This window comes from Lissotriton helveticus, chromosome 6 (genome assembly GCF_964261635.1).
Source record: "Lissotriton helveticus chromosome 6, aLisHel1.1, whole genome shotgun sequence".
Taxonomy (NCBI): domain Eukaryota; kingdom Metazoa; phylum Chordata; class Amphibia; order Caudata; family Salamandridae; genus Lissotriton; species Lissotriton helveticus.
The window spans coordinates 1,905,547,388-1,905,560,426 of NC_136067.1; positions in this window are offsets into that span (position 1 = coordinate 1,905,547,388).

The window sequence follows — 13,039 nt, forward strand, 5'->3', positions numbered from 1 at the left end:
AGGGAGAAGGGTGCAAGGGGGAGGGGGATGCCATCGCTAACTATTTTGAGGAGAAGATCTTTGACATTGTGAAGGATTTTCCTTCTGTGCCATCTAACCCTTCGAATTCTGAAAAGGTGAGGTCGGGCTATGAATCAACTAATACCACCCACTTCAATTCATTTATGCCCATCTCGTTAGAGGATTCTCACCAAGCCATTCTAGCAAGTAAATCTGGATCTCCATTTGATCCCTGCCCGCCTATGGTTTTTCGGGCGTTGTTTGAGGAGGTAAATCCAATCATCAGCAGCATCATCAATTCATCTCTTGCCACGGCAGAAATCCCATGCGATTGGAAGCTTGCAGCGGTTACACCACTTCAGAAGAAGGCTTTACCGGACCCTACCACTCTCTCCAACCTGCGTCCTATTTCCCTGCTCCCTGTGGTGTTTAAGCTGACCGAAAAATTCGTTAACATCCAACTCACAAATTTTCTCGAGGAGAATGACATCCTGCACGCCAATCAATCAGGGATCAGATCCAAACATTCGACCGAATCTGCCCTCCTGTATACGGCAGAGACCTTGCGAATGGCTATGGACCAAGGGAAGAAGGCCGTCTTGATTTTACTCGACCTATCGGCGGCCTTCGACACGGTCTCACATACAATCGTGATTGACCGTCTTTGCAACGCAGGTATAGGAGGAATGGTATTGACGTGGTTTAGGAATTTCCTCAACCAGAGACGTCAAGTCACGGTATTAGGTGAATTTAAATCTGAAGAAAAAGTCATCAGCTCAGGGGTCCCTCAGGGCTCGAGTCTGAGCCCTATACTTTTTAACCTTTACATGGTTCCCCTGATGGATCTAATCGCCTCCTACCAGATTAGTACAATATCATATGCTGACGACACGTAGCTGATTCTGGTATTGGATAGGGAGCTGCCTGGAGCAGAGGAAAACTTTAAAAACTGCCTTACGGCCACATTTGAGTGGATGAATAACAATCACCTCAAATGTAATTCCGGAAAGACGGAAATACTGCCTTTTGGCTCTCAAAATCTGTTTTCCCCTAAACAATGGTGGCCTGATGATGCTGAAGCTCCCCCTAACACTATCCTGTCTGCTCGGAATTTGGGCATCAACAGCCTGATTCATGAAGCGAAATTGCACCCGCAATGGCTGCGAAAATGCAATTGCGGGTGCAAAAGACGGAATCGGCATTCAAGTACAAAATAGCGATTTCGCAAACACAGAATAGCGATTAAAATAGCGATTACGCTATAATAGTCGCAGAGTCCCGGTAGTCGCGCATTAACGATACGGAAATAGCGACCAGCCACGGAATCTGCGAAATGAATAGCGAAACGCAATTTATTCTCAATCGGCATTCATGAAAAATAAACAATTGCGGAAAACCCCAAAATCGCATTTTTGCGCGGCGCAAATTAAGGACAACTCAAAGCAGGTGGTAACCATAAAAGCCATGATTAAGTAAAATTTGAAAAACAGTTGGCCAATCACCAACAGGTCCAGGCCTGACCAATCACACATAAGGACATTCAGCAGCAGCAGTAGGCGTTCCACAATGCCAGGAATGTACATGGTGGTGAGGCGGCGAAGGCTACAGCGAGCAGCACGGAGGAGACGCATGAGGCAGGAAAGGATCTACCGGCAGCGGGTCACCTTGCTGGGCCAAACCAGAGAACAGATTTATGCCAAATACAGGCTGAATGGGGAAATGATCCCCTGGCTGATACAAGAACTTGACCCCCTCATGCAGCACCCAACAAGGCGAAACAATTCTGTGCCTACACATGTGCAGGTATTGTGCAGCCTGCACCTCCTGGCCTCCGGCAGTTTCCAGGGCATAGTAGCGGCTGCTGGGGGGATATCCCAGCCCACCATGTCACGCTGCCTACACACTTTTGTTGACGCCATGCTCACCCAGCTCCACCGCCACATCACATTTCCCACGAGCCAACAGGAATTGGACCTGACAAAACTACAATTTTACAATGTAGCCCATTTTCCCCATGTCCTCGGCTGCATCGACTGTACCCACGTCGCCATCTGCCCACCAGCTGCCACGGAGTATATGTACCGCAGCCGGAAGTCCTACCACTCCCTCAACATACAGATGGTCTGCAATGCCAAGACCATCATCACTGACATTGTCGCACAGTACCCAGGGAGTACCCATGATTCCTTTAGCTTCAGGCACAGTGGACTCCACACACGACTGCTCAGAGGAGAGTTTGGGGAAGGACACCTACTTGGTAAGTACACTTTGTCGACAATGTCACATTGCAATGAAGTCACTGCGCTGCACAGGCAATCAACATCTGCTCCTCTCATCCAGGTGACAGTGGCTACGCCCTACGGGAATACCTCCTGACCCCTTACCTCAACCCTGCCACACCTCAGCAACGGCGCTACAATGTTGCGCACATCCGGACAAGGAACTGTATAGAAAGGACATTTGGCCTGCTCAAGAGCAGGTTCCGTATACTGCACAAGACAGGTGGGGCCATGTATTACAGTCCTGCTGCGTGCTGCCGCATTGTGGCTGTCTGTGCAATGCTCCATAACATTGCAACCAAGCGCCGGATACCTGTTGACATCTCAGGCAGTGAATCTGAAGGGGACGACCGGCCACCAGCACATGTGCACCATGCACGCGGGGAGAACCCAGCTGAAGGCCACAGACGTCGCAACCACATCACAGCGAACAATTTCTAGGCCACCCTCTTCCCCCACCCCACATATCACAATTGCATGCAAAATGTAATGATTACACAAGGCTAATGTGTGCAGCAAAATAAATATATTTGTTTCATTCACAACAAAAAGGTAATCAGTCCAACTATTTACAAATACCAGTATTGCGTCATACTGCAGTCTGCATGTACTTGGCAGGCTTAGCGTCAGCCTGTGCCAGTGTAATGCAGACAGTGTCAATGGCGCCTCCTGCGCGTAATGCCCAAGCGCCTCTGAGGCTCTTCCTCTTCTTGGGCACCTGTACCAGGCGTTGCCCTGGTGCTGCGCCTAGGTGGCGGGACCAGTGTGGCAGACTGGCTGCTCACGCTGGAGGCACCCTCACTGGCATCGTCGCCCCCTACAGTGGCCGGTAGCGCAGGTGTGTGTAGTGCCGTCACCGCGGTTGTTAGGTGCTCCAGGACCCTGGTGATGTCCTCACAGCACTGCACTAGTTGGTGCTGCTGGGTGAGAGAGCGCCGCGACAACTGGGTGGTGGCATTTGCTGCCACATAATTCGACCTGCTATAGGCCGACAGCCGGCTCATCAGCTGGTGGTGGCGCCGGCTCGCTACACTGCGGTGCTTGAGCAGCGCAGCAGTGTTCTCCTCCATGGCTGCGGTCATGCGGCCCATGGCCGCCGTCATGCGGTCCATGCGCTCTCCAACTCCCGCCACATTGCGCCCAATTTTGTGCAGCTGGAGCTGGATGGCACCTTGCTGCTGTGACTGGCGCTGGTGGATACGGAGCATGCGTCTCTCAACGCTCATGCAGGCATAGCGATGTCCATTGCCCCTCCTGCTGATTGCCCGCGGTGTTGCCGCTGTCGCAGGCCCAGATCTATTGGCACCAGCTGCAGGTGGTGTTGCAGCAGGCGTTGCTGGTGCGGCAGGGACTGGGGGCACATTAGTGGGGTGCCTGGCTCTGGCTGCGGGTGGGGCTGCAGATCCAGATGCAGCAACGGTGGGGGGCCTGGCCTTGGCTGCGGGTGGGGCTGCAGATCCAGATGCAGCAACGGTGGGGGGCCTGGCCTTGGCTGCGGGTGGGATGCTAGATGCAGGGGCCACAACGGTGGGGGGCCTGGCTGCTGGTGTTGTTGCAGCGGCAGGGGCTGGTGGCTGGGTTTCTGGTAGTGATTCCTCCTCCTGGGCCTCCTCATCTATCAGCAGCCTCTCGCTGTCACTGCTGTCTGCGCCACCTGTGAGGGTAAGTGGATACTCATTAGTTGCATGTGACTGTCAGACGTGCTGATGTTACATGCATGCTGGGTGACATTCCCTGGATGGCTGTGGATTTGCGTACTTTGGGACCTGTCTGGCTGCATTGGGGTACTACTACATTGTGGACATACTACATCTCCCACAATGCTTCAGGGCATTCCCTGATGCGCAACAAAGGCATGACTAAGGGCCAATAAGTGAGCCTATTTGGTCAGGGACGGTCATAGGGGACAGGGTCGCAGTCGCATGCCACTTACCTTGGGTGTCTTGGGTGGGGCGGGAGGAGTCCAGAGGGGTCACGCCAACGCACGCCTCCCTCTCAAGGGTGTCCTCGACCTGGTCCTCCAAGGGTGTGTTGGGTGGGACTGTCGGTCCGCCACCTCCAGTGCCCGATGCCTCTCCGAGGCGCTCCGCCACCCTCTCCTTGGCACGACCTCGGAGGTCATACCAGCGTTTCTTTAGCTCCTCCAATGACCTATCGGCCACACCCACCGAGTTCACGCTGGCGGCTATACCCAGCCAGATCCTCCGCTTGTCCTGCTCTGGGACCTTTCTGGAGTTGGTACCAAAGAGCCGGTCATGGTTGGCCACCACCCCTTCAATGAGGTTCTTGAGCTCCTGCTCTGAGAACTTGAGCTTTCGCTTTCGTCCTGCGCTGTTGCTGGGGCCAGGGACAGCTTCCTCAGACATGGCAGAAGATATGTCGCTATTTCAGTCGGTAGAGAAGTCGCTATCGCTGGTTTAGCGTCTGCTTCCGACTTGCTCCCTCGGAGGTTTGCCTCGCTGTGGTGTTTGGGGGTGGGAACTGCCTGCTTCCTGGTTGTGATGTCATCACTGTGCTCGGAAAGCGACTTCACGTTTTCCCGATCGCGCGAGAATGCGAGTCGCATTCCCGATCGCACGGGATTGCGAGTCGCTATCCCGATCGCACGGGATTGCGAGTCGCTATCCCGATCGCATGGGATTGCGAGTCGCTATCCCGACGCAGGTAGCCGGGAATAGCGATTTTTCAGCGTTTTTAGTTGGTCGCTAACGGATTTAGCGCCCGCGTGCGAGTCGCTATTTTTTCACCGAAAAGTACATGAATGCCGTTTTGCGTTTCCTCAATAGCGAGTCGCTATTACTCGCTATTAGGGACACGCAAAACGGCCCGTACATGAATCAGGCTGTATGTTTGATGATCAATTGTCCTTCAAGCAGCAAGCGGTAGGCGTGTCTAGCATGTGCTTCCATATTATTAGATCACTCAGGAAGTTTTTTGACCTCCTTCCTCTTGCAGCAAGGAAAACCGTGGCGGTGGCATTGATAACATCCAGACTGGACTACTGCAACAGGCTGTATGCAGGAACCAACAAAGCAGTGCTTCACAGGCTGCAGTTAGTCCAGCATGCCACCGCCCTTTTAGTACTTCGGTGGCCACGAAATTCATCTGCCTCGGCCGCGCTCAAGACTCTTCATTGGCTACCAATACACAAGCGTGTATTATTTAAGATCCTGGTTATCACCTTTAGAGCCTTTCAGTCACAAGGACCTAGATACTTGGCCAAGGGCATTAAGCGATATCAGCCAGCACGTTGCTTGAGGTCGGCTAATCAAAATCTTTTGGCAATTCCCAGATTTAGACTGGCTACTAAAGGTGGGAAATCTCTTTGTGTTTTGGGCTCTAGGGCCTGGAACAAACTGCCACCTCAGCTGCGACTTAGGTCCAATGAGAGCCACTTCAGGAAATCCTTGAAGACATGGATTTTCTCCCTTACTGATGCTGCATGCAGGGCGCTTGTGTAGTGTGTGCATTGTTGCCGTGTGTTGCCTCTAGTCCACCAACCTATTCGAGCTGGGTTGGCTCTGAGCGCCAAGATGCTCCTTGGAGTGGTAGTAGCGCTATATAAATGAGACTTTACATTACATTACATTACATTACAAGGGTGCAAGGGGGAGGGTGAGAAGGGTGCAAGGGGGAGGGTGAGAAGAGTGCAAGGGGATGGTGATGAAGTTAAAAATGTGCCCCCCCTGGAAACATTTCTGCGAATGCCCATGGCAACGCACACTACTTTGTGAGAGAGAGTGGAGAGAGAGAGCAGAGTGAGAGAGAGTGGAGTGAGAGAGAGTTGAGTGAGAGAGAGAGTGGAGTGAGAGAGAGAGTGGAGTGAGAGAGAGTGGATTGAGAGAGAGTGGAGTGGAGTGAGAGAGAGAGTGGAGTGAGAGAGAGTGGAGAGAGAGTAGAGAGAGAGTAGAGAGAGAGTGTAAAGAGAGAGAGTGGAGAGAGAGAGTGGAGAGAGAGTGGCGAGAGAGAGTGGAGAGAGAGAGAGTCAGTCTGTCAGTCAGTCTCTCTCTCTCTCTGTCACTCTGTCAGTCAGTCGGTCTCTCTCTCTCTGTCTGTCTTTCAGTCAGTCTGTCAGACTGACTGACTGACTGACTGACTGACATACTGACTGACAGAGAGACTGCATGACAGAGAGAGAGAGACTGACTGACTGAGAGAGAGAGACTGACTCACTGAGAGAGAGAGAGAGAGAGAGAGAGAGAGAGAGAGAGAGAGAGAACGAGAGAGAGAGAAAGAGACGGTGATGGAATTGGGGTCAAAGTGTGTATGAAGCTATGCAATGCCTCCTAAGATTGCTATTGTCTACTAATAAAAATGTATTATCAAAATGTGCTCTTTGTAGTTACATCTGCTTTTGAAATACTGCATTGTCACATTGTCTAATGTTTTAAAATGGAAACGAGAAGGAGCAGTGGATGCACTTTTGTCAAAACTGAACGATGAGTGGGCCCGATGTTGTATATCATGACAGGAGTCTGCATGAAGAAACCCACCTAAAATTGGGCAAACTTCCCCGGCGTACTGATGGCAGGGACCCTGTAATGAATGGACCACCACCTATGACAGCCTGCTGGCAGACTAAGCCCAACCTCTGACTCCACCATCCAGTGTTACTTATAACGGCTGTATTGGTGACAGTGGTGTAACAATCGACCCCCATCGCCTGCAGTATGGCGGGTCGCTGGCCTGAGAGCTCTAGACTGGCATGGAGAATAGGGGGGGGCCCTCCACGTAGTTTGCAAGGGGGCCCCCTCAAGTTTCATTACACCACTGCTGGCTGAAGAAGGGTGTTACCCAGAAACCGGTCCCATGATGCTTGTTTCCGGTTCAGGGAAGATCTAGCTTGGCAGTTCGGGCTGGACTGCTCCCATGAGGCACAGGGTCAAGACTGATTTGTGTATAGCTGGGTTTGAACTGAGGTGGCGAAATGAGCTAAAGAATGATGATGGATTTAACCCAGATCTGTGACTGGGGGTGAGTGCCTGAAAAGTTTCAGCACTCTGTCCATCATCTCTTTGTGTTTGCTTTGTAATTGAGTAGTCGTCAGTTATTAGAATAAAAGGCAATATCTTTCTTAAAATCTTAACTTTCTGAAAAGAAGAGGAAGAGACTGTTGATTTGAGGAATGATGGACAAAGTGTCCTCCATTATGACTTCAAGTTTCTGACAGCGTGAATTAGGGTGGACATAAGCCAAGTTCCGCGGGCCACGAATACACGGTAAAGTTGGAAGAAGGGCCACCTAAAATGAATAGCTCAGTTTTGGTGAACCTCAATTTCAGGTAGTTAGCAAACATCTATTCCGCCACTATTTTTTAATTCTTTTACAAAATTGGCACATGCAGAATCACCAGTCCCACCTAATCCATGTATAATCAGAGTGTTGCCTTCTTAATACACACTCAACAACAAATGGTTCTTAATAAGCTCAGCAAGAGTAAAAACATACAGGTTTAAGAGTGTACGGCACAAGGGCAACCCCAGTGGAACTTCACAGTTTAAAGCCTTAGAAAGGTGTCGTTAAGGTGGTGCAACTACTGCTTGACTGCTGCCAGTAAGAAATTAACTTAATGGTTCTAAGGCATGCTCCTCTTACTCTGATACTCTGATATCCTACTGCCTGCTTAACAGCCAGGTCTGCCAAACAGTGTGAAAGAGGGTGGAGAGATCCAGGACTAAGAGGACCACCTCTCCATCTCCAATATCATCCACAGTTTGTTGGGAACAGTGATCAGAGTAATGTCATTGCTATTAGGGGTTTATAAACGTGCCAGAGAGGAATAGCATAGAGAATTATTGGACAAGAATTCTGAAAGCTGCTCATTAACTATTGTTCTGCTACTTTCACACAAAATGGCAAATATAAAATGGGACAAAGACTCCTCGAAGTAAGAGGATTTTATAATTTCTTTTAGCAGTGGCACCACACATGGGTGCTTCCATTCATGGGGTACATTGCCTGTTTTAAGACAAGAAATAAGGAGATTACAACAAAATCTCCAGCACATAGTGCTGGCAGATGAATGTACTAGGTGCTCATGGGTCATTCAGGATCCAGATTTCACACATTTAGACATTTGTACCACTATATCTGCTGTAGTAGCACTGGATTAGAATAGACATCAAGCTGGATCAAAGGGCTCAGCTAATGGTAACACAGTAGTAGCAACAGAAGAGGTAAAAAATGATAGTTCTTTTGAATTTTTTTCCACAGTGAAGACAGAAAGAGAATCACATAATTCCCAGCTGAGATAGATTACTCCTGAATACTTCCTTAAAACCTTTGAAAAATTTCCCATCTTAGGGGCCGATTATGATAGCGGTTTTTCCGCATCCTCCGGGCCAGCGGAAGCCACCGCCGGCCCGGAGGATACGGAAAAACCGCTGCGAAGCCTCAAAAGCCATATTAGGATGGCAGTGGGTCTGGGATTCCGTCCGCAGCCTTTCCGCCGCGGTCGCCTTCCGACCGCGGCGGAAAGGCTCTAACATGGCTGGCGGTGTCTATCAGACACCGCCAGCCATATTAGGATGGTGTGTATGACATGCTTTTCCGCGGCGGCTTTTCCGCCATGGAAAAGCATACGGAGTTTCACTTCGGGGGCCCGTTGCGGGCCCCCTGGGTGAAGGGGGTGTAGGGGGTGCACATGGGGGGTACCTATGGTACCCCCCTGCATTTGCGTGCACAAAGCAGCAGGCACCGCGCGGTGCCTGCTGCTTTGTGCATGCAAATGGGATGCATGCGTTTTTAACATTGCGGCGGGTGCAGCTTGAAGCCGCACCCGCCACAATGTTAAAAATAGAGGATGTGACCGCCAGGGTGGCGGTCACATCCTAATTGCACAGGAGGGAACGCCGCAGCACTTGCGGACGTTCCCTCCTACTCAGGGCTCCGCGATCGTAATGTGCCCCTTAGTTAGAAGTGCAGTCGAGGTAATGAAGAAAAAGAAAGTTCTTCAGCATAAGAAAATGCCACCAAATTTAAGGATCTGATATTAAGGTGATCACTTAAGAAGACTGCAATTCCACCCCGTCATTTTACCTAACCGATCATGATGGAGCACTTCATATACTTGAGATATTGCCTGTGAAATTTTGGGGCAGATGTACTCTAAATCCAAGTTTCAGCCACTAAGAAAACATCTAATGCACAATCCTCAATAAAACTGAAAATCAGAACAGAAGGTTTGACAAGAGAACGAACATTGGAGAGAGCGGGTCTGAGTTGAGTATTACATTTCATATGGAATAGTTAATAACATGGGAGTGTGAATCACCAGGTAATTGGGTAGTGTCTTTATTGCCTTGTGGGTAAGAAAAATAATCTACACTCAAATGTGTTCTTGCAGATGCCTTTACACTGGGCGCTAGATCTAGATGGAGTGATAAGGTAACCAGTGGTGTTGTGCTCTGAAGTTATAAAAACAAACAACAGCATCAAGGATATTCTGGATGTTAATAGTAAGTTTGTGGTCTGTACTAACAACTTGTTAACAATGCAAGACACCTTCACACTTTGGGCCTGATTTAGATCTTGGTGGTACTACTGTAATCCCACTGTGGTTCCAAGTACTCCGTAGAGCTGATGGCGGTCCACCTGCCATATTTTAATGTTGTGGCAATAGACAAGTCTTTGCTGCAGTGGCAGTCTTCTATGCTGGCTAGCAGTACTCCTTTTGCATCAGGCCGGTGGTCTTGCACTGAGCCCTTTTAGATGTTTCCTGACAGAGTGAGCCCTTGGTGGTGTAGAGATAGGTAAGTACTACTTATCCTTAGCTCACTACACATGTATATTCTGTGAATGTGTCATAATGTATATTTAGTCAATGTGTAATGCCCATTTCTCACCTATAGCATAGCACACCAACAACATACACACACTATTGTTTGTTTACACCTCGTCACCGCAACCACAACAGCCACATCCACCACTACCAAAAATATATTTTTATATGTCAACACAGGTGTGTATATTTTACCACGATGAGTGGTAAATGTACACCTCATGCATGACACATAAAAAATTTGCATTTTAAGTAGAATTTAAAAATACACAAGGCAAAAGCTAATGTTAACATACGATTTATAGTGAGACACGTGACACAGAATCCTACCTTTGAATCCGGCGACAAAAGGTTGGCTGAGCAGCGTGGCCAAGTGGTAGCAGCACAGAAAGGGCCTGGCCAATGGGGTCAAGACGGAAATGGAAGTGGAAACCAGAAAAAGGTTTCACCCGCTTTTCGTTGTTTCCGCCAACCCAAGCTTGGCAGTTTTTCCACCACAGTTTCCTCGACAGAAAGGCACATCCTAATCGGGACAGCTGAAATCTTGGCAGGACTCTGTCCGAAAGCCGCTAATGCCTCGGACGATGTTAACGCAGGAACAAAATTCTGGCGAGGTGGAGGGGCTCCGATGACCTTCTCTCCGTAGAGCAGCCAACATCTAAATACAGCGTGTGGACCGCCAAGTCAGCAGGCGGGAATACCGTTGAAAAAAGCGACGCTGGGACCAGATCCGCCAACATCTAAACCAAGCCCTTTGTATTAAGGATTAGAACTATACTAGTCTCCCTCACTCATCTTACTTTTCTAGCACCATGTGTGGTGTGTAACTGTACCAAACAACAAGTCCAACTAGTCAGCTGAGGTTTAGCTAGCGGCACATCAAGACAAAATGTATTGGTTACAGAAGAATGCAGGTGATTCTCCTACTTATACACTATAGCTACACAAAGAAGAGACTTCTACAGAGCCAAAGGGGCAGAGAGGGGTTCCTGGTGGGGATACATTCTCCCGAACTTAACTCTATGCCACTGTAAGTACCCCACACAATTTAAACAAAACGGGTGGGAAAATACAAAGAATAAAGAAGCCTATTGGTTATCAACCACTCAGTTGTGGGGAAGTGTGAGAAAGTGGCTCTATATATTCTGGACTAGAAGGAAGTACAGTGTGTATAGAGTCCACCAACCACAGAGGTATAACAGAGGTTAAAGTCAGAACTGACCTTATACTCCAAAGTGGTAGCTTGGTCGAGCAGTAAGGCAGTACCAGAGGACAGTGTAAAACATTTGATGTGCCCACTCAGTCAGCAAAAGGTTTCACACACTCAAGGACTGAACTCCAGGCCAATTGTTTGTATATCCAAAGATATGGTTGTTTTATTTTTAGAACCAACAGTTATAAAAATATACTTTTCACATTACGAGTACTTGCATGTAAATACTTTGCAGAGGAGCAACAAGTTTGTACACACAATAATCACAGGTTAGCTAATAGCAATACAGGTCTGAAACACACTCTAGCATTGAGCTCGATGGGCTTTCATAGGAAAGTACAGTTGTTTTTTTATTTTTTTTTATTGAGTTTTTATACCAGCAGACAGGCAATCAACACTAGATATAAACTTAGATACACTAAAACTTCATAGATTTTAAGACATCGACAGCAAGATACTCAATAATCCAAGCACTAATATAAGCAACAAAATCATTAATGCCCCATCCATTTCTCAATTGGTGACCATATTTTAAACCCAAACATTTTCCGTCTAATACCCTTTAGTTTGTACAAAGAAGATTCGAGATGGTATATGGATAACAGTTTAGCTTGCCAATTTACAAAGTTTGGTGGTTCCGGGTCTATCCATTGTGAAGTAATACAAAATCTATATACAGACATGCATAAGAACACAAAAGCTTCTTCTGCTATCGACCATTTATACACTGAGCTCTCTTCTACACCAAATATGACCAGTTGTGCAGTTAATTTAACCCCAATGCCCAAGCTCTCCTTGAAAAATCTCTCAATTTCTGATATAAATTTAGACAGTTTTGGGCAAAGAAAAAAAACATGAATCGTGTCTGCAGCAACTGAGTTACAACGGCTACAATTGGTCCCCCGTCCAGACTTCCATTTTGTTAATTTAGCTGGCGTGTAGTACAAATCAAATACCGACATATAATGTTGGGATTGGAGAGAACCGTTTAATAATACACTGTTAGCTATCTCCAAAGTTCTTTCCAAAGTAATTCTCTACACCCAGCTTAACATGCCATTTCTTCTCTATAGCCAGAAGATCATCTTCCTCCGTTGCCAAAAGAAGTTGATACAGAGGACCAATTTTAAGCCTTCTTTTAATTGCTTCAATAATCTCTATTTTGTCTAAGAAAAGCATGTTGCTAGAGATCTTCTCTTCACAAAAACTTCGCAGCTGAAGATATTTAAAAAAGTCTGCGCGTTTTAACTTAAACTTATCCCTTAAAGAATCGAAGGTGACAACCTTTTTCCCCTGAAACAAATCACCCAAAACCCGAACACCCTGCTGTTCCCATCTTACCATCACCTGATCTTTAAAAATTTCAGGGAGAAAAGGGCAATTATAGAATGGTGTATGTAATGTTAACTTAGTTGTAATTCCAAATTTCTTCTTTAGTGCCCTCCAAACAAAACAAGCCGTATAAAATATTTTAAATTTGGTCTTTTTGTAATAACTTGGTTCCACAATTCTGTTCAAACATTGCTTTGCCTGCCGACCCAAAAGTAAGTCGTAGATGGAGGGAGCTAGGAATTCCTCAGTAGGGGCATCTGGTAACAACAGCACCTCCATATGTTGAAATAGTGCTATCCAATGGTAAAATTGGAAATTGGGGATACCCCAGTAGGAGCATCTGGTAACAACAGCACTCCCATATGTTGAAATAGTGCTATCCAATGGTAAAGTAGGGGCATCTGGTAACAACAGCACTCCCATATGTTGGAATCG